The sequence below is a fragment of the Coregonus lavaretus genome (assembly GCF_964263955.1).
Source record: "Coregonus lavaretus genome assembly, chromosome: 6".
NCBI lineage: Eukaryota > Metazoa > Chordata > Actinopteri > Salmoniformes > Salmonidae > Coregonus > Coregonus lavaretus.
The window spans coordinates 60826659-60848290 of NC_139993.1; the positions used below are offsets into that span (position 1 = coordinate 60826659).

At 46.4% G+C, this 21632-nt stretch overlaps 1 long non-coding RNA gene across 1 annotated transcript in view; it reads right to left on the bottom strand.

The window, feature by feature from the left end:
- Nucleotides 1-655: 655 nt before the first annotated feature.
- Nucleotides 656-21632, bottom strand: part of LOC311130618 — a 42469-nt gene continuing 21492 nt past the window's right edge. Inside the window, exon 3 of the long non-coding RNA XR_014613363.1 lies at nt 656-700. This is a non-coding gene — a long non-coding RNA (uncharacterized lncRNA). The remainder of the gene's footprint in view (nt 701-21632) is intronic.

Genomic DNA, 21632 nt, shown 5'->3' on the forward strand with positions numbered 1-21632 from the left:
CCACTAAATTATGCAAATTCACCTACAGACTGATAAGCATGACCAGTCAAATGTATTTCCATCAATAAAGAGGCTAATAAATATTATTTCTCAATGGGATTTCTTTCTTCTTTTCCCGGACAATTGGCAGGCGGCAATTTTATTTATCGGCTTTTCAATTTGTTTTTTTGTCCAAAAGCCGGCTATTACCGGCTAACGGAAACCCTGGTGTGTGTGTATGTTGGTGTGTGTGTGTGTATGTTGGTGTGTGTGTGTGTATGTTGGTGTGTGTGTGTGTATGTTGGTGTGTGTGTGTGTATGTTGGTGTGTGTGTGTATGTTAGTGTGTGTGTGTGTATGTTAGTGTGTGTGTGTATGTTAGTGTGTGTGTGTGTTAGTGTGTGTGTGTGTTAGTGTGTGTGTGTATGTTAGTGTGTGTGTGTGTGTATGTTGGTGTGTGTGTGTATGTTAGTGTGTGTGTGTGTATGTTAGTGTGTGTGTGTATATGTTAGTGTGTGTGTGTATGTTAGTGTGTGTGTGTGTGTGTTAGTGTGTGTGTGTGTGTTAGTGTGTGTGTGTGTGTTAGTGTGTGTGTGTATGTTAGTGTGTGTGTGTTTTAGTGTGTGTGTGTATGTTAGTGTGTGTGTGTATGTTAGTGTGCCCGTATGCATTTCCAACCTGGTCTGTGTAGTCCTGGGGGAAGCTCCACCGCACGGCAGGATCTGGAGGTAATTGACAGACAGCATTAATCAGCAGTGAGAAACACAGCCTTCGCAGCGCTGCCTCAGAACACATACATATTAATGAGAGGGGTGGGGCAAGGGTGGCTGCCGCCAGTCGGCGCGCACACACACACACACACACACTCAGATACACAACCGCACACACACACACATAGACCAACAACACAATAACACACACACACACACACACACACACACACACACACACTCAGATAGTAATACATACACAACCGCACACACACACACATAGACCAACAACACAATAACACACACACACAGTAGCAGCTAGCTAACACTGTGCAGAGACGGAGGATGTGTGCCTCTAATATGCTAATGCGTCTCCTCCATGTAGATATGATGTGATATTATACACCACATCATCCCTGTTAGGGCATGTGGATATCAGACCTGCACGTACAGTCATTTATACACACATCCTACCCTGTGTGTTTGTCATAGATGGAGAGAGAGAGAGAGATGAGCAGTGATGAATTGTGCTGGTGCAAAGAGCTCCTGGTTTTGTTCGTGTTCATTTCTAAACATTTAAGTAACACTGCCATGCATTTTAAAGACACGTGAACATCCAGAATACACAGCAAGTGGAGTGGAGTGAATTCTGTTATTCCGCTTGTGTAATAATAACACAAATATCGCTCCATCATCTCCATTACTAGCAATTACCAAAGTAATCCTACGCAACAATATGTCAGTACTATGTAGTAGATGTGGTAATTAGACCTACGGTGTTACCACAGAGAGACCTAGACCTAGCCTACATCATGACTGAGATCATGGCAAAGGAATGGTCCCAAAAGTGTCAAACCCACCCGACAGTGCCGGGTTAGCCATGTCAAGCTCTTCGAAAGGACTAGAAAGAAAACAAATCATATTTTTTTTACCACCAGTGCCACGTTCAGTAGCCAAACGTTGTCAAACGTTGCAGATAGAAATGCCACAAATAGAGCCGATGTGATTCCTTGTTCTACATTTCAGAGAGGCATGTCAATTTGTAAGTCGCTCTGGATAAGTGCGTCTGCTAAATGATGTAAATGTAAATGCATGTTTGTGCTACATAGCATATAAACGTTGTGTCCTGCTGAACGCTCACTAGGTCTATCGCAAAGTCTACATGAGGAAGAGTTCACGGCCGTAGTGTCACTATCAAAGAGGCTTCTGGTAAATATTGTTTCCACAGGTGATAAAGTTCCAGAGTCCAGACCACAACAGACTAAAAACTGTTTTTTTGTCCAGAAATAGCCTTAATTTGGGTCCAGGAAACTGGCCCAATGGGCTAAGAAAACGTCATTTTAGATTTAGAACTTCAACAGCCGGCATGCTGGCACAGAGACTTCCAAGTTTCATTCTGGAAAACTAAATTATAATCTCCCTCTCACAAGGACACATACACACATACACACATCATAAACAGACCACCATATTTCTCACCTGTGAAGACAAACAGGCAACAGGAGTAAGCAGACAGACAGAATCAAAGTTGCCTTCCATAATCCTGTTGGATGTTTTCACGGACCTCCTCTAAAAAGACCCTGACAAAGACACTCTTCTCCCCTAGGAGACCCACCATCCCTCCCCCCTTCAGCCCTCCACCACAAATACATAAACCCCTTCATCCCACCATGTACACCAAGTATTGGTCTTCACAAAGTTTGCTGCTTCAGTGTTTTTAGATATTTTTGTCTGATGTTACTATGATATACTGAAGTATAATTACAAGCATTTCCATAAGTGTCAAAGGCTTTTATTGACAATTACATTAAGTTTATGCAAAGAGTCAATATTTGCAGTGTTGACCCTTCTTTTTCAAGACCTCTGCAATCCGCCCTGGCATGCTGTCAATTAACTTCTGGGCCACATCCTGACTGATGGCAGCCCATTCTTGCATAATCAATGCTTGGAGTTTGTTAGAATTTGAGGGTTTTTGTTTGTCCACCTGCCTCTTGAGGATTGACCACAAGTTCTCAATGGGATTAAGGTCTGGGGTGTTTCCTGGCCATGGACCCAAAATTTCGATGTTTTGTTCCCCGAGCCACTTAATTATCACTTTTGCATTATGGCAAGGTGCTCCATCATGCTGGAAAAGGCATTGTTCGTCACCAAACTGTTCTTGGATGGTTGGGAGAAGTTGCTCTCGGAGGATGTGTTGGTACCATTCTTTATTCATTGCTGTGTTCTTAGGCAAAATTGTGAGTGAGCCCACTCCCTTGGCTGAGAAGCAACCCCACACATGAATGGTCTCAGGATGCTTTACTGTTGGCATGACACAGGACTGATGGTAGCGCTCACCTTGTCTTCTCCGGACAAGGTGTTTTCTGGATGCCCCAAACAATCGGAAAGGGGATTCATCAGAGAAAATGACTTTACCCCAGTCCTCAGCAGTCCAATCCCTGTACCTTTTGCAGAATATCGGTCTGTCCCTGATGTTTTTCCTGGAGAGAAGTGGCTTCCTCGCTTCCCTTCTTGACACCAGGCCATCTTCCAAAAGTCTTTGCCTCACTGTGCGTGCAGATACACACACCTGCCTGCTGCCATTCCTGAGCAAGCTCTGCACTGGTGGTGCCCCGATCCCGCAGCTGAATCAACTTTAGGAGACGGTCCTGGCGCTTGCTGGACTTTCTTGGGCGCTCCCCTGAAACCTTCTTCACAACAATTGAACCTCTCTCCTTGAAGTTCTTGATGTTCCGATAAATGGTTGATTTAAGTGCAATCTTACTAGCAGCAATATCCATGCCTGTGAAGCCCTTTTTGTGCAAAGCAATGATGACGGCATGTGTTTCCTTGCAGGTAACCATGGTTAACAGAGGAAGAACAATGATTTCAAGCACCACCCTCCTTTTAAAGCTTCCAGTCTGTTATTCTAACTCAATCAGCATGACAGAGTGATCTCCAGCCTTGTCCTCATCAACACGCTCACCTGTGTTAACAAGATAATCACTGACAAGATGTCAGCTGGTCCTTTTGTGGCAGGGCTGAAATGCAGTGGAAATGTTTTTTTGGGATTAAGTTCATTTTCATGGCAAAGAGGGACTTTGCAATTAATTGCAATTCATTTGATCACTCTTCATAACATTCTGGAGTATATGCAAATTGCCATCATAAAAACTGAGGCAGCAGACTTTATGAAAATATATATTTGTGTAATTCTCAAAACTTTTGACCACGACTGTACATACACCCCTCCATCCAATATACATACACCCCTCCACCCCACCTTGCTGAGCCGTCAGGGGAATTGTATGCTGTTTTTATGGGTGAGAGGATGGGAACCACTGCCAGACACGGAGAGAGAAATGGAGAGAAGGAATGAAGAGAGAAAAGGAGAGGGCCTCTCTCTCTCCATCTCTGACCGTAATGCTCCCCAACTCCCTTCCCTCATCTTCATTTCCCTTTCTATTCCCCTGCCCTCTACTCACTCCTCTCCCCTCTCCTCTCTCCCTCCTCTCTCCTCCTCCACCCCTCTCTCCCCCCACCTCTCCCCAACTCCCCCATCACTCCTCTCGCTCTCCCTCACTCTCTTCTCTCCCTCACTCCTCTGTCCCTAGCTCCCCCCTCACTCCACCTCTCCCTAACTCTCTCTCCTCACTCCACCTCTCCCTCTCTCCTCACTTCACCTCTCCCTAACTCCCCCACTCTCGCCACCTCTCCCTCACTCCCTCTCCCTCGCTCCCCTCACTCCACCCCTCTCTCACTCCCTCCCTCTCCACCTCTCCCTCACTTCACCTCTCCTCCCTCCCTGTCCCTACCTCTCCCTAACTCCCCCACTCTCGCCACCTCTCCCTCACTCCCTCTCCCCCCTCACTCCACCCCTCTCTCACTCCCTCCCTCTCCACCTCTCCTCCCTCCCTCTCCACCTCTCCCTCACTTCACCTCTCCTCCCTCCCTCCCTGTCCCTACCTCTCCCTAACTCCCACACTCACTCCACCTCTCGCCACCTCTCCCTCACTCCATCTCCCTATTCTCTCTACAGCTCTGCCTGTCATCCTCCTCCATCTCTCCTGCTGCTGTAATGTAGTAAAGTGGTAGGCCGGACCAGGCAAGGAGTGTGTTAGACCCCCACGGGGCTGAAGGGATTAAGGTGAAAATTAGGAGGGTTAAAGTGAAGGTTTGGGGGATTAGGGCGAAGGGTAAGGGGGGTTAAGGTGAAGGTTAGGGGGGGTAAGATGAAGGTGAGGGGGGTTAAGGTGAAGGTTAGGAGGGTTAAGGTGAAGGTTAGGGGTCTTAAGGTGAAGATTAGGAGGGTTAAGGTGAAGGTTAGGGGTCTTAAGGTGAAGGTTAGGAGGGTTAAGGTGAAGGTTAGGGGGGTTAAGGTGAAGGTTAGGGGTCTTAAGGTGAAGGTTAGGAGGGTTAAGGTGAAGGTTAGGGGTCTTAAGGTGAAGATTAGGAGGGTTAAGGTGAAGGTTAGGGGTCTTAAGGTGAAAGTTAGGAGGATAAAGAAGACCGCCCACTGCCCCCTTCCCACACACACACACACACACACACACACACACACACACACACACACACACACACACACACACACACACACACACACACACCCTCCCTGCTGCTGAGGTAGAGACGCAAATGTCATCATGAAAGACCTACATTAGGGGTGGGCGGTATTCCGGTATGAATGTGAATACCGGTATGACGGTGTGCCATGATATGGATTTTGCCATAACGTGCATATCATGATAAATTAATGTATGATATAAGGTGGTTTTGTTTTGTTTAAAATTTCTGTCGAGTGATACAGCCTAGTGGGCTAGTTCAAATTGTTTATTTTACTACAAACATAGCCTTTTTTAGCAAAGAAAAAAACTAGAAGCATGGACGTTACACGCGATCTGCCTGCCAATCAAAGTCAACAAACAAGCATGCACAACTGCAGAGTAAGCGAACATTTAGTGAAGTAAACTCCTTTCGTTAGCAAAAGTGTCCGAAAATCAAGCATTGAGGATGACTGAAGACAAGAAAATAACACTATTGGAGGTTGATTTGCAGGACGACGAAGAATTGGTTCGAAAAAAGGGGGCCTCCTCTGTCGTTTGGAACTGACAAGAAGAGCAAGAAGTGGAATGAGATAACGAGCGCAATTACGTATCACATAGCGAAAGACATGGAACCAATTCAAACTGTGGAGAAAGACGGTTTCAGAAAGTTGATTCGAACTCTAGACACAAGATACGAGATCCCGAGCCGTAAATACTTCAGCAAAACATGTCTGCCAGAACTCTACACAGAATGTCGGGACAGAGCTGCCAACGAAATCCGTAACGCTGCATTCTTCTCTACCACTACCGACTTATGGTCAAGCCCGGACCACAGAGCCATACATTAGCCTCACGATTCATTACATTGACGACAACTGGAAGCTGCAAAGCAAAATGCCTTCAGACCTCTTATTACCCAGACGACCACACCGGAGAAATAATTGCAGCTCGGCTGAGGGAGGCACTTTCATCCTGGGGCTTTAAAGAGTGGCGTCAAGTATGTATGACTACCGACAAAGCATTGGAGCTGAACAAATGGACAAGACTAGAGTGTTTCAGACACAGGCTACACGTTGCTATTGGTAAGTTTCAACGTCCAAAACACATAGAGCTAGGTAGAAAAATAACCTCACTTCAAAACAACAACATAAAAAGCAGAATAACTATTGTATTCCTTATCTCCTCTGTTTAAAGTTAGAGCTGATTACATTGCCTGATACAGCTATGCAAATCGAGAATATTTGTAATTTGTAAATGTGTGCAATATCCAAACATCACATGGATTACATTGCTTTAATTTATAATTGATACATTAGCCTATGGTTTAAATATATGAATATATCCTCTCTCTTTCAATAATAAATAGCCTACTCAATAAATGATCCCGTTTTCTAAAGAAACATAGCTCTCTTAATCACAACAGTTGTTTGTAAATCTATAGATGGATTAAATGTGTAATCATGTCCAGTGTCCATGCTGTAAATTGTCGTAATTACAGTAGATGCTATGTTATTTCTATTGAATAATTGTGATTCATATGTAATTATTTTTCACCTTTTTATTTTGCAGAGCGGAGTGTCCAAAACAAACCTTGGGTTTCCCGGGCCACAGGAGTGTGCAAGAAAGTGGTCAGCACTGTCACGAACGTCGTAAGGATGAGACCAATGCGCAGCGTAGCGAGTGAACATGACTTTAATATGTAAAGCACGTAAATACAAAAAACAACAAACAAAGACGATTCGTGAAGTCCAAATAAAGACAACAACATGGAACATGGAACAATAACCCACAACTAACACAAGAAAACCTACATCTTAAATATGGCTCCCAATCAGAGATAACGAGCCGAACAGCTGACACTCGTTACCTCCGATTGGGAGTCAATGAATACAAACAAGGAAACACAACCAAAACCTAGAAATAGACACAACAGAACGAACACACCCAAAACAAATGAAAATGAACAACCCTGGCTCAAAATATGAAGGTCCGTGGAGCCAGAGTGTCACATTACCCCCCCCTAAAGGTGCGACCTCCGGGCGCACCAGCAACAGTCTAGGGGAGGGTCTGGGTGGGCGTCTGTCCCTGGTGGCGGCTCCGGCCCAGGTCGTGGTCCCCACTCCACCTTAGTCACTCTCCGCTTACGTCTTCCCTTCCTCATGACCACCCCCCAACTAAACCCCACTGGATTAAGGGGCGGCACCGGACTAAGGGGCAGCACCGGACTAAGGGACAGTACCTGACTGGCTGGCTCTGGCGGATCCTGTCTGGCAGAAGGATCTGGCTGATCCTGTCTGGCGGAAGGCTCTGGCTGATCCTGTCTGGCGGAAGGCTCTGGCTGATCCTGTCTGGCGGAAGGCTCTGGCTGATCCTGTCTGGCGGAAGGCTCTGGCTGATCCTGTCTGGCGGAAGGCTCTGGCTGCTCCTGTCTGGCGGAGAGCTCTGGCGGCTCCGGTCTGGCGGACGGCTCTGTAGGCTCATGGCAGACGGGCGGCTTTGCAGGCTCATGGCAGACGGGCAGCTCCTGCGGCGCTTGGCAGACGGACAGTTCAGGCGCCGTTGGGCAGACGAGCAGTTCAGACGGCGTTGGGCAGACGGACAGTTCAGGCCCCGTTGGGCAGACGGCAGACTCTGGCTGTCTGAAGCGCATCGTAGAACTGGTGCGTGGTGCCGGAACAGGAGGTACCGGGCTGAGGACACGCATTTCAGGGCTAGTGCGGGGAGAAGCAACAGGGCATGCATGGCCCTGGGGGCGCACCGTAGGCCTGATGCGTGGTGCCGGAACTGGAGGTACCGGGCTGAGGACACGCATCTCAGGGCTAGTGCGGGGAGTCGGAACAGGGCATGCTGGACCCTGGGGACTCCTATAACGCCTAGTGCGGGGAGTCGGAACAGGGCATGCTGGACCCTGGGGACTCCTATAACGCCTACTGCGGGGAGCCGGAACAGGGCATGCTGGACCCTGGGGACTCACCTCACGCCTAGTGCGGAGAGCAGGAACAGGCCGGGCTGGGCTGGCGAAGCGCACCGTATCCCTGGTGCGTGGAGTAGGAACAGGCCGGGCGGGGCTGGCGAAGCGCACCGTATCCTTGGTGCGTGGAGTAGAAACAGACCGGGCTGAGCTGGCGACGCACACCGTAGGCATCCTACGTGGCGCAGGGACAGGCCGGGCTGGGCTGACGACGCACACCGTAGGCATCCTACGTGGCGCAGGGACAGGCCGGGCTGGGCTGACGACGCACACCGTAGGCATCCTACGTGGCGCAGGGACAGGCCGGGCTGGGCTGACGACGCACACCGTAGGCATCCTACGTGGCGCAGGGACCGGAACAGGCCGTACCGTACGGGGAACACACACTACTGGCTGCACCTCGGGACTAGGAACGGGCCGGACCGAACTGGTTACACACCCCAGTACCTCACGCCGTGCCTCAACACTTTCCTTCCCTGCTTTACCCAGTAGCCCCCTTGACCTGGTAGCCCACTGAATCCTACCCTTCTCTGCCTCCGTCAGCCCCCTTAACCTGGCCGCCTTCTGACTCTCCCTTGTGGCAGCCTCCTGCTGCTCCCTCGCCCAAGCCATGTGCCCCCCCAAAAAAATTTCTTGGGGTTGCCTCTCGTCCTTTCGACGTTGGCTCTGCCGACGCCGTTGCTCCTCTCGCCGTCGCCTCTCCACCGTCTCGCTCCATGGACGACGATCCATACCGTCCAGGATTTCTTCCCACGTCCAGGACCCCTTTCCGTCCAAAAGCTCTTCCCATGTCCAGACCCTCGGCTCCTGGACACGCTGCTTGGTCCTCTTTTGGTGGGTTATTCTGTCACGAACGTCGTAAGGATGAGACCAATGCGCAGCGTAGCGAGTGAACATGACTTTAATATGTAAAGCACGTAAATACAAAAAACAACAAACAAAGACGATTCGTGAAGTCCAAATAAAGACAACAACATGGAACATGGAACAATAACCCACAACTAACACAAGAAAACCTACATCTTAAATATGGCTCCCAATCAGAGATAACGAGCCGAACAGCTGACACTCGTTACCTCCGATTGGGAGTCAATGAATACAAACAAGGAAACACAACCAAAACCTAGAAATAGACACAACAGAACGAACACACCCAAAACAAATGAAAATGAACAACCCTGGCTCAAAATATGAAGGTCCGTGGAGCCAGAGTGTCACAAGCACATTTTCCTATAGTTGGAAGAAGCAGAAAGCCCTGACAAGTGCACAGGATAAACTGAGCCTGCCCCTCCACAAGCTCATCACGGAATCTCCGACAAGGTGGGGATCTCGACAAGGTGGGGATCTCGACAAGGTGGGGATCTCGACAAGGTGGGGATCTCGACAAGGTGGGGATCTCGACAAGGTGGGGATCTCGACAAGGTGGGGATCTCGACTGCAGATGATGGAAAGAGTCCTGGAGCAGCAAAAGACCATCACACAAGTCCTGGCAGCAGACAACAAAAACACGGCACCTTGCACCCTCCTGACAAGACATTGAGGTCTTTTAATCTATCACGGCAGCACTTAAGCCCCTCCAGGATTTTACAGATGCCCTGTCAGGAGAGACATACGTGTGTCCTATCTGAAGCCGGTCCTCCATTTGTTCAAGACGGAGGTTCTGAAATCAAATGAGGGCGAAGCCAAACTGACCGGAGAGATTAAGATGAGGGTCCTCAATTACCTGAATGACAAATACACCGACCCTGAAACAGATGAGCTGCTCACCATGACTACCTTTCTGGACCCAAGGTTCAAGACCACCTACATGACCACTGAGAAGCTGGTGAAGGTGAAGGTGAGAGCTGCCTCCGAGACAGAAGCCCTCCTGGTAGGGAACACAGCCGTGGGAGACTTCTCTTTTGAAGAGAACCAGAGTGAGAAAGAAGCTGCCACTGCTCCACAAATCAGCAAAAAAGTCCAAGAAGAGCCTTGGGAGCTTCTTTAAGAAAACCAGTAGTGCACCTGCCTTAAGAACCCAGAGACAGGTCATCGAGCAAGAGCAGGACAGCTACACTCTGATGATGGCAGCAGACAGTGAGGCTGATCCTTTGGAGTGGTGGCGAGTTCACGAATCCAACTTCCCACAATTGAGTTGTCTGACAAAGAAATCCTTATGCATCCCTGCCACAAGTTCACCCTCTGAGAGAGCATTTAGCACTGTGGGCAATGTGGTCACATGCCACAGGGCAACTTTGAAGCCAGAAACTGTCAATAGGCTGGTGATCCTGGCACGGAACTTGTGAAGAGGGAGGCAGTAAATTGTTACATTCTGAACTGAAGAAAAAAACAGACTGTAAGAGTGTCAACTAGAATACAGTTAGCCAATGAGAGTGTCAACTAGAATACAGTTAGCCAATGAGAGTGTCAACTAGAATACAGTTAGCCAATGAGAGTGTCAACTAGAATACAGTTAGCCAATGAGAGTGTCAACTAGAATACAGTTAGCCAATGAGAGTGTCAACTAGAATACAGTTAGCCAATGAGAGTGTCAACTAGAATACAGTTAGCCAATGAGAGTGTCAACTAGAATACAGTTAGCCAATGAGAGTGTCAACTAGAATACAGTTAGCCAATGAGAGTGTCAACTAGAATACAGTTAGCCAATGAGAGTGTCAACTAGAATACAGTTAGCCAATGAGTGTCAACTAGAATACAGTTAGCCAATGAGAGTGTCAACTAGAATACAGTTAGCCAATAAGAGTGTCAACTAGAATACAGTTAGCCAATGAGAGTGTCAAATAGAAAACAGTGAGCCAATAAGAGTGGATGGAACTTACAGCTGCTTAACATTATGGCTGAACACATCTATAGAACTAACCCGATATAAACAACCAGTTTACTTCCGTAAAGTGCAACCCATTAGGAGCTGGGGACTCATTTATATCATCACCAGTACAAACCTTCACCATATTATTAAGACCCTACATGACGTCGGTCACTCCTCTGTGTGAGGCATACACAGCACCAGGTTAAAATAAAGTGGTGACAAACCACATCATACACTCATACACCCTGAAGCAAGAACGCAGATTCTCACATTCAACCAATGAGTTATAGGCCTAGCTGTTTACTACTGATTCAGAAACAGTATTATTCAACATTTAGAAATCAGCTACTTATAGGCCTAAATCTATTGTTAAATGTGTTAACCAATAACTCATCTCTAAATGAGTTGGCACACATTTGCTCACAGCGCAGGAAGAATGTTTAATTGTTGTTTTTTTGCCTAATCCCAGAAACAACTGGATAGCGGTTAGATTGAATGGTAGATTGAATGGGAGCCCTGCTCATTAAGAGAGACCAGATTCCATATGGAGAGCAGCAGTTCTCTGGTCAGAAGAAAAGGTTGAACCCCCTCTCTGCATCCCTCTCCTCTACACCCACCGCAAGATGAAGGGCCTTGCAGCAACTGCCTCTCCTTGTTCCTCTTTTCTCCCCCGCTCTCCCTTCCTCGGCCAGGGGTTAAACTGCTGCACTATAACCTCGCCTTGGCAATCACTTCTTTCCCTCTCCCACTCTCTCTTTTATCTTTAAGAGATTTATTTCACCGTATGTAGTGGTCCAGATTAGGGCCTCAGGCCTGTATAGCCTGGGGATAAAGGCATTGTCTTAACGGACACTAAGTAACTGACTGAGGAGGCAGCGACCGGCCGGGAGGAAGCTGCCGCTACTTAACATCCACAATGGCCGCCATTGTAGGGCGAGGGCTGATCGGGCTGCAGGGGCCAGCTTCAGAGACCGTCTAGACTTTGAGCCAGCTAGTCAAGGAACCGCAGGAGAAAATCCCATCAGCCACTGGAGTGAAAGTTAACTAAGGTAACCTGCTGTGAACCTGATGACGATGTCAAGCCAACATATGGCCCCGAATGTCTATTGTTGGAACGAGTTTTCTTCCTACTGAAGGAGTGAAGAGGCGAGAGGGGGTGAGACGGGGGCAGGAGGAGGGGAGTTGGGAGCCTAAAGGAAGGAGGAATAACTGTGGTCATGGCTTTACTTCTGGATCACTAGCCTTATTCTGTTTAGGAGGAGCCACACCCCCACAACTCACAATTAAAAGGAGTAAGCAGATTAACTGGCATCTTTCAACTGGCGCTGAATGAGAACACTCAGACGTTTACAACGTGTCCTCATCCCTCATTCCTCTCGCCGGTCTCACACAGCCAATGGCATTACATTTCATGCTGACTTAGTAAGCAATGGGGCCAAGAAAGGAAAAACTTCTCACCGATGATATGGTCCTTAAATTGACTAGTGGTGATCGGTCACACCGTGTTAGTGGCTGGTTCGGTAAAAGTAGATATTACGGTCTAGGCCCATGTACTGTGGTGTCCTGAAAATGCCTCTCAGCAGCACACTTTTGGGGGAAAAGCACCAGTTTACATTCCTACTGAAGGTACTTTCTAGTTGGTGCAGAGATTGACTATACAGGCTACATACAGTGGGGAAAAAAGTATTTAGTCAGCCACCAATTGTGCAAGTTCTCCCACTTAAAAAGATGAGAGGCCTGTAATTTTCATCATAGGTACACGTCAACTATGAGACAAATTGAGAAAAAATAATCCAGAAAATCACATTGTAGGATTTTTAATGAATTTATTTGCAAATTATGGTGGAAAATAAGTATTTGGTCAATAACAAAAGTTTCTCAATACTTTGTTATATACCCTTTGTTGGCAATGACACAGGTCAAACGTTTTCTGTAAGTCTTCACAAGGTTTTCACACACTGTTGCTGGTATTTTGGCCCATTCCTCCATGCAGATCTCCTCTAGAGCAGTGATGTTTTGGGGCTGTCGCTGGGCAACACGGACTTTCAACTCCCTCCAAAGATTTTCTATGGGGTTGAGATCTGGAGACTGGCTAGGCCACTCCAGGACCTTGAAATGCTTCTTACGAAGCCACTCCTTCGTTGCCCGGGCGGTGTGTTTGGGATCATTGTCATGCTGAAAGACCCAGCCACGTTTCATCTTCAATATCCTTGCTGATGGAAGGAGGTTTTCACTCAAAATCTCATGATACATGGCCCCATTCATTCTTTCCTTTACACGGATCAGTCGTCCTGGTCCCTTTGCAGAAAAACAGCCCCAAAGCATGATGATTCCAGCCCCATGCTTCACAGTAGGTATGGTGTTCTTTGGATGCAACTCAGCATTCTTTGTCCTCCAAACACGACGAGTTGAGTTTTTACCAAAAAGTAATATTTTGGTTTCATCTGACCATATGACATTCTCCCAATCCTCTTCTGTATCATCCAAATGCACTCTAGCAAACTTCAGACGAGCCTGGACATGTACTGGCTTAAGCAGGGGGACACGTCTGGCACTGCAGGATTTGAGTCCCTGGCGGCGTAGTGTGTTACTGATGGTAGGCTTTGTTACTTTGGTCCCAGCTCTCTGCAGGTCATTCACTAGGTCCCACCGTGTGGTTCTGGGATTTTTGCTCACCGTTCTTGTGATCATTTTGACCCCACGGGGTGAGATCTTGCGTGGAGCCCCAGATCGAGGGAGATTATCAGTGGTCTTGTATGTCTTCCATTTCCTAATAATTGCTCCCACAGTTGATTTCTTCAAACCAAGCTAGTTACCTATTGCAGATTCAGTCTTCCCAGCCTGGTGCAGGTCTACAATTTTGTTTCTGGTGTCCTTTGACAGCTCTTTGGTCTTGGCCATAGTGGAGTTTGGAGTGTGACTGTTTGAGGTTGTGGACAGGTGTATTTTATACTGATAACAAGTTCAAACAGGTGCCATTAATACAGGTAACGAGTGGAGGACAGAGGAGCCTCTTAAAGAAGAAGTTACAGGTCTGTGAGAGCCAGAAATCTTGCTTGTTTGTAGGTGACCAAATACTTATTTTCCACCATAATTTGCAAATAAATTCATAAAAAATCCTACAATGTGATTTTCTGGAAAAAAAATGCTCAATTTGTCTGTCATAGTTGACGTATCCCTATGATGAAAATTACAGGCCTCTCTCATCTTTTTAAGTGGGAGAACTTGCACAATTGGTGGCTGACTAAATACTTTTTTTCCCCCACTGTATACAGTGGGGAGAACAAGTATTTGATAACCTGCAAAATCGGCAGTGTTTCCTACTTACAAAGCATGTAGAGGTCTGTCATTTTTATCATAGGTACACTTCAACTGTGAGAGACGGAATCTAAAACAAAAATCCAGAAAATCACATTGTATGATTTTTAAGTAATTAATTTGCATTTTATTGCATGACATACAGTGCTATGAAAAAGTATTTGCCCCCTTTCTAATTTTCTCTACTTCTGCATATTTGTGATACTGAATGTTATCAGATCTTCAACCAAAACCTAATATTAGATAAAGGGAACATAAGTGAACAAATAACACAACAATTACATATTTATTTCATAAACAAAGTTATGCAACATCCAATTCCCCTGTGTGAAAAAGTAATTGCCCCCTTACACTCAATAACTGGTTGTGCCACCTTTAGCTGCAATGACTCCAACCAAATGCTTCCTGTACTTGTTGATCAGTCTCTCACGTCGCTGTGGAGGAATTTTGGCCTACTCTTCCATGCAGAACTGCTTTAACTCAGTGACATGTGGGTTGTCAAGCATGAACTGCTCGTTTCAAGTCCTGCCACAACATCTCAATTGGGATTAGGTCTGGACTTTGACTAGGCCATTCCAAAACTTCAAATGTGTTGCTTTTTAGCAATTTTCATGTAGACTTGATTGTGTTTTTTTGGATCATTGTCTTGCTGCATGACCCAGCTGCGCTTCAGCTTCAGCTCACAGACGGATGGTCTGACATTCTCCTGTATAATTCTTTGATACAGAGCAGAATTCATGGTTCCTTCTATTAAGGCAAGTCGTCCAGGTCCTGAGACAGCAAAGCATCCCCAAACCATCACAACACCACCACCATGCCCTTTGGTATGATGTTCTTACTGTGGAATGCAGAGTTAGGTTTTCGCCAGGCATTACAGGAACCATGTCGTCCAAAAAGTTATACTTTTGAATCATCTGTCCATAGAACGTTCTTCCAAGAGTCTTGATGATCATCCAGGTGCTTTTTGGCAAACTTGAGTCAACTTTTTGGACGAGATGGGTCCCATTATGCCTGGCGAAAACCAAACACTGCATTCCACAGTAAGAACATCATACCAAAGGTCAAGCATGGTGGTGGTGGTGTGATGGTTTGGGGATGCTTTGCTGCCTCAGGACCTGGACGACTTCCCTTAATAGAAGGAACCATGAATTCTGCTCTGTATCAGAGAATTCTACAGGAGAATGTCAGACCATCCGTCTGTGAGCTGAAGCTGAAGCGCAGCTGGGTCATGCAGCAAGACAATGATCCAAAACACACAATCAAGTCTACATGAAAATTGCTAAAAAGCAACAAATTGGAAGTTTTGGAATGGCCTAGTCAAAGTCCAGACCTAATCCCAATTGAGATGTTGTGACAGGACATGAAACGAGCAGTTCATGCTTGAAAACCCACACGTCACTGTGTTAAAGCAGTTCTGCATGTAAGAGTGGGCCAAAATTCCTCCACAGCGACGTGAGAGACTGATCAATAACTACAGGAAGCATTTTGTTGGAGTCATTGCAGCTAAAGGTGGCACAACCAGTTATTGAGTGTAAGGGGGCAATTACTTTTTCACACAAGGGAATTGGGTGTTGCATAACTTTGTTTATGAAATAAATGAAATAAATATGTAATTGTTGTGTTATTTGTTCACGTATGTTCCCTTTATCTAATATTAGGTTTTGGTTGAAGATCTGATAACATTCAGTATCACAAATATGCAAAAGTAGAGAAAATTAGAAAGGGGGCAAATACTTTTTCATAGCACTGTAAGTATTTGATACATCAGAAAAGCAGAACTTAATATTTGGTACAGAAACCTTTGTTTGCAATTACAGAGATCATATGTTTCCTGTAGGTCTTGACCAGGTTTGCACACACTGCAGCAGGGATTTTGGCCCACTCCTCCATACAGACCTTCTCCAGATCCTTCAGGTTTCGGGGCTGTCGCTGGGCAATACGGACTTTCAGCTCCCTCCAAAGATTTTCTATTGGGTTCAGGTCTGGAGACTGGCTAGGCCACTCCAGGACCTTGAGATGCTTCTTACGGAGCCACTCCTTAGTTGCCCTGGCTGTGTGTTTCAGGTCGTTGTCATGCTGGAAGACCCAGCCACGACCCATCTTCAATGCTCTTACTGAGGGAAGGAGGTTGTTGGCCAAGATCTCGCGATACATGGCCCCATCCATCCTCCCCTCAATATGGTGCAGTCGTCCTGTCCCCTTTGCAGAAAAGCATCCCCAAAGAATGATGTTTCCACCTCCATGCTTCACGGTTGGGATGGTGTTCTTGGGGTTGTACTCATCCTTCTTCTTCCTCCAAACACGGCGAGTGGAGTTTAGACCAAAAAGCTCTATTTTTGTCTCATCAGACCACATGACCTTCTCCCATTCCTCCTCTGGATCATCCAGATGGTCATTGGCAAACTTCAGATGGGCCTGGACATGCGCTGGCTTGAGCAGGGGGACCTTGCGTGCGCTGCAGGATTTTAATCCATGACGGCGTAGTGTGTTACTAATGGTTTTCTTTGAGACTGTGGTCCCAGCTCTCTTCAGGTCATTGACCAGGTCCTGCCGTGTAGTTCTGGGCTGATCCCTCACCTTCCTCATGATCATTGATGCCCCACGAGGTGAGATCTTGCATGGAGCCCCAGACCGAGGGGGATTGACCGTCATCATGAACTTCTTCCATTTTCTAATAATTGCGCCAACAGTTGTTGCCTTCTCACCAAGCTGCTTGCCTATTGTCCTGTAGCCCATCCCAGCCTTGTGCAGGTCTACAATTTTATCCCTGATGTCCTTACACAGCTCTCTGGTCTTGGCCATTGTGGAGAGGTTGGAGTCTGTTTGATTGAGTGTGTGGACAGGTGTCTTTTATACAGGTAACGAGTTCAAACAGGTGCAGTTAATACAGGTAATGAGTGGAGAACAGGAGGGCTTCTTAAAGAAAAACTAACAGGTCTTTGAGACCCGGAATTCTTACTGGTTGGTAGGTGATCAAATACTTATGTCATGCAATAAAAGGCAAATTAATTACTTAAAAATCATACAATGTGATTTTCTGGATTTTTGTTTTAGATTCCGTCTCTCACAGTTGAAGTGTACCTATGATAAAAATTACAGACCTCTAAATGCTTTGTAAGTAGGAAAACCTGCAAAATCGGCAGTGTATCAAATACTTGTTCTCCCCACTGTATATACCAGTAGGGTCTGGGGATTCTCCCATTTTACATCTGAATCGAGACAGAGAGACAGACAGAGCAAGAGACAGAGAGAACGAGCGAGCGAGAAGTGTGTCTCCAGGCTAGTTGGGAAGCAACCCAATTTCACAGCTTCACGACTGAGCGGAGCAGCATATGGACGTTGGCGAGGCGAGCTCTGTGACAGGCTCCACTCTGCGTTCGTATCACCACATAACACTGGTGTTCCCAGTCAGCCTCCATACTGGTCCAACATTATGTCAAACACTGGCTACGCCTCAGCGAGCTAGCTAGCTCTGCCTTCCTCCACACTACATATTGGTGTATAGGGGCTATAAAAAGAACGCTTGCTGTCATTGGATATCTCAAGTCATATGAACTGAATTCCTCTCTCTCCCCAATCAATGACTGTCTTCGACTCCTACATTGTGATATGAATTCTAAGTTCTAAGTATCAAACGTACAAGGACAACATTCTAGTTCTAGAATACAGACTATGGGTTAGGGCTGCACGATATGGGTAAAAATCTAATTGCGATTTGAAGTGCAATATAGATCAAAATACTTGGGTGAACTGTTGGAATCATAGACATAGAATGACTTATATTAAGACGCTAAGTGGAAAGCTGTATGTTCTTGTCTGGAACAACCATTTGACCTAACAGAACAGCATTCAAACTTAAAGTGAATCGAACAGCAAGGAGGAAGAACTGCGCTGATTGAGTTAAAGGGGGCAGAGCTATAAAAAGTAAACTATAAAAACTGACGTTACACACGGCTGAGATGCATTTCAAAATATTGCACGTGGTATGGATCTCTTGTGATATGGATATTGCACATGTCAATATTGCGATTTCAATGTGAATTCGATTGACTGTGCAGCCCTAGGTTCCAGATTATAGGCCTAACTAGACGCTTGTAGAACATTCCAATTCTAGACTGGCTAGATGAAGGGTCTGTGCTCAGTGAGCATTCCACCTCAGGTGTTGGTTTAAAAAAAATGCACTGGAACGGCGCTACTTCAGGTAATCACACATTTCTCCCCATATGCTGTAACCATCTGCCTCAGTTTAAAAACAGTACCTGTAAAAAACTAAATTACCCATACAAAGATTTGACGATTAGCCTACCACAGAGAACCTGCTTTGAGGGGAGTAGGTACAAGCTGTGCCTAACCACTGAACTAGGGTCAGACACAGGTCACTGCATTAATGGTTAAGGTTAGGGCAGTTTTGACAGACTTCTATTCTCTCATCCATGGCGTATGAAGGATGGATCTCCCTCCATGACATGTAGTGTAATCCCAGCCTAGAGTGCTGTACACATCGCGCCCAGAAGCTGCTAGCTGCTGATGATGACAGAGTAAAGCGTTGCCTTTGGCGTCTACACGCTGGTGCCGTCGTACTGTAGCAGGGATCTGAGGTTAACACAAGGAGCCTGTCAGACAGCTATCAATCTCTAGTGGAATGACACCACCACCACCACCGCTGCTGCATGGGTTCAATGTAGGCACTAGGCAACATGTTACTGTTGCCATGGAGATGGACAAACCTGTAGTGTTTCTCTTTCCAATACCTTCACTAGTAGATAGATGGACTTCACTGTGTGGCTCAGTTGCACAATGCCATACTATTTTTTTTCAGTTCAAGTGAAAATGTTTCTCAGCTCTAGTTGTTGGTGTGGGCTACTTCCTGGACCACCTCAAAAACAGAAGATATATGGGAAACAGTCAAGCTGGATGTATTTTTAGCTCAAGGGGGTGTTTTAAGGTCGTGCTTGTATCCGTTTTCACTGAGGCTAGTCAGGCTACACTCTGCAGCACACATGCATTCTTTAGTTATCCTGCCTCAGTCAGCATCAACAACAAACCAACAACAATGATTCACGTAAACACACTATGAGTAAGAGACGACTTGGCCTACCACTGCACAAGGACATTAGGAAGAAACAACTTGGCCTACCACTGCACAAGGACATTAGGGAGATACAACTTGGCCTACCACTGCACAAGGACATTAGGGAGATACAACTTGGCCTACCACTGCACAAGGACATTAGGGAGAAATGACTTGGCCTACCACTGCACAAGGACATTAGGGAGAAACGACTTGGCCTACCACTGCACAAGGACATTAGGGAGAAACGACTTGGCCTACCACTGCACAAGGACATTAGGGAGAAATGACTTGGCCTACCACTGCACAAGGACATTAGGGAGAAACGACTTGGCCTACCACTGCACAAGGACATTAGGGAGAAACGACTTGGCCTACCACTGCACAAGGACATTAGGGAGAAATGACTTGGCCTACCACTGCACAAGGACATTAGGGAGAAATGACTTGGCCTACCACTGCACAAGGACATTAGGGAGAAATGACTTGGCCTACCACTGCACAAGGACATTAGGGAGAAATGACTTGGCCTACCACTGCACAAGGACATTAGGGAGAAATGACTTGGCCTACCACTGCACAAGGACATTAGGGAGAAATGACTTGGCCTACCACTGCACAAGGACATTAGGGAGAAATGACTTGGCCTACCACTGCACAAGGACATTAGGGAGAAATGACTTGGCCAAGGTTGAATGCAGCCAAGCAGTTTATTCACTAGCCTATTTCACAACGCCTTAGCTCTAATCAGTTAGCCTCATCATGTTGCTGTCAGCACAGCAGTCCACTCTACTAGGCAGTAACTGAGAAACTACAAAAGCACTACATACAGTGAGGGAAAAAAAGTATTTGATCCCCTGCTGATTTTGTACGTTTGCCTACTGACAAAGAAATTATCAGTCTATAATTTTAATGGTATGTTTATTTGAACAGTGAGAGACAGAATAACAACAAATAAATCCAGAAAAACGCATGTCAAAAATGTTATAAATTGATTTGTATTTTAATGAGGGAAATAAGTATTTGACCCCCTCTCAATCAGAAAGATTTCTGGCTCCCAGGTGTCTTTTATACAGGTAACGAGCTGAGATTAGGAGCACACTCTTAAAGGGAGTGCTCCTAATCTCAGTTTGTTACCTGTATAAAAGACACCTGTCCACAGAAGCAATCAATCAATCAGATTCCAAACTCTCCACCATGGCCAAGACCAAAGAGCTCTCCAAGGATGTCAGGGACAAGATTGTAGACGTACACAAGGCTGGAATGGGCTATAAGACCATTGCCAAGCAGCTTGGTGAGAAGGTGACAACAGTTGGTGCGATTATTCACAAATGGAAGAAACACAAAAGAACTGTCAATCTGCCTCGGCCTGGGGCTCCATGCAAGACCTCACCTCGTGAAGTTGCAATGATCATGAGAACGGTGAGGAATCAGCCCAGAACTACACGGGAGGATCTTGTCAATGATCTCAAGGCAGCTGGGACCATAGTCACCAAGAAAACAATTGGTAACACACTACGCCGTGAAGGACTGAAATCCTGCAGCGCCCGCAAGGTCCCCATGCTCAAGAAAGCACATATACAGGCCCGTCTGAAGTTTGCCAATGAACATCTGAATGATTCAGAGGAGAACTGGGTGAAAGTGTTGTGGTCAGATGAGACCAAAATCGAGCTCTTTGGCATCAACTCAACTCGCTGTGTTTGGAGGAGGAGGAATGCTGCCTATGACCCCAAGAACACCATCCCCACCGTCAAACATGGAGGTGGAAACATTATGCTTTGGGGGTGTTTTTCTGCTAAGGGGACAGGACAACTTCACCGCATCAAAGGGATGATGGACGGGTCATGTACCGTCAAATCTTGGGTGAGAACCTCCTTCCCTCAGCCAGGGCATTGAAAATGGGTCGTGGATGGGTATTCCAGCATGACAATGACCCAAAACACACGGCCAAGGCAACAAAGGAGTGGCTCAAGAAGAAGCACATTAAGGTCCTGGAGTGGCCTAGCCAGTCTCCAGACCTTAATCCCATAGAAAATCTGTGGAGGGAGCTGAAGGTTCGTGTTGCCAAACGTCAGCCTCGAAACCTTAATGACTTGGAGAAGATCTGCAAAGTGAGTGGGACAAAATCCCTCCTGAGATGTGTGCAAACCTGGTGGCCAACTACAAGAAACGTCTGACCTCTGATTGCCAACAAGGGTTTTGCCACCAAGTACTAAGTCATGTTTTGCAGAGGGGTCAAATACTTATTTCCC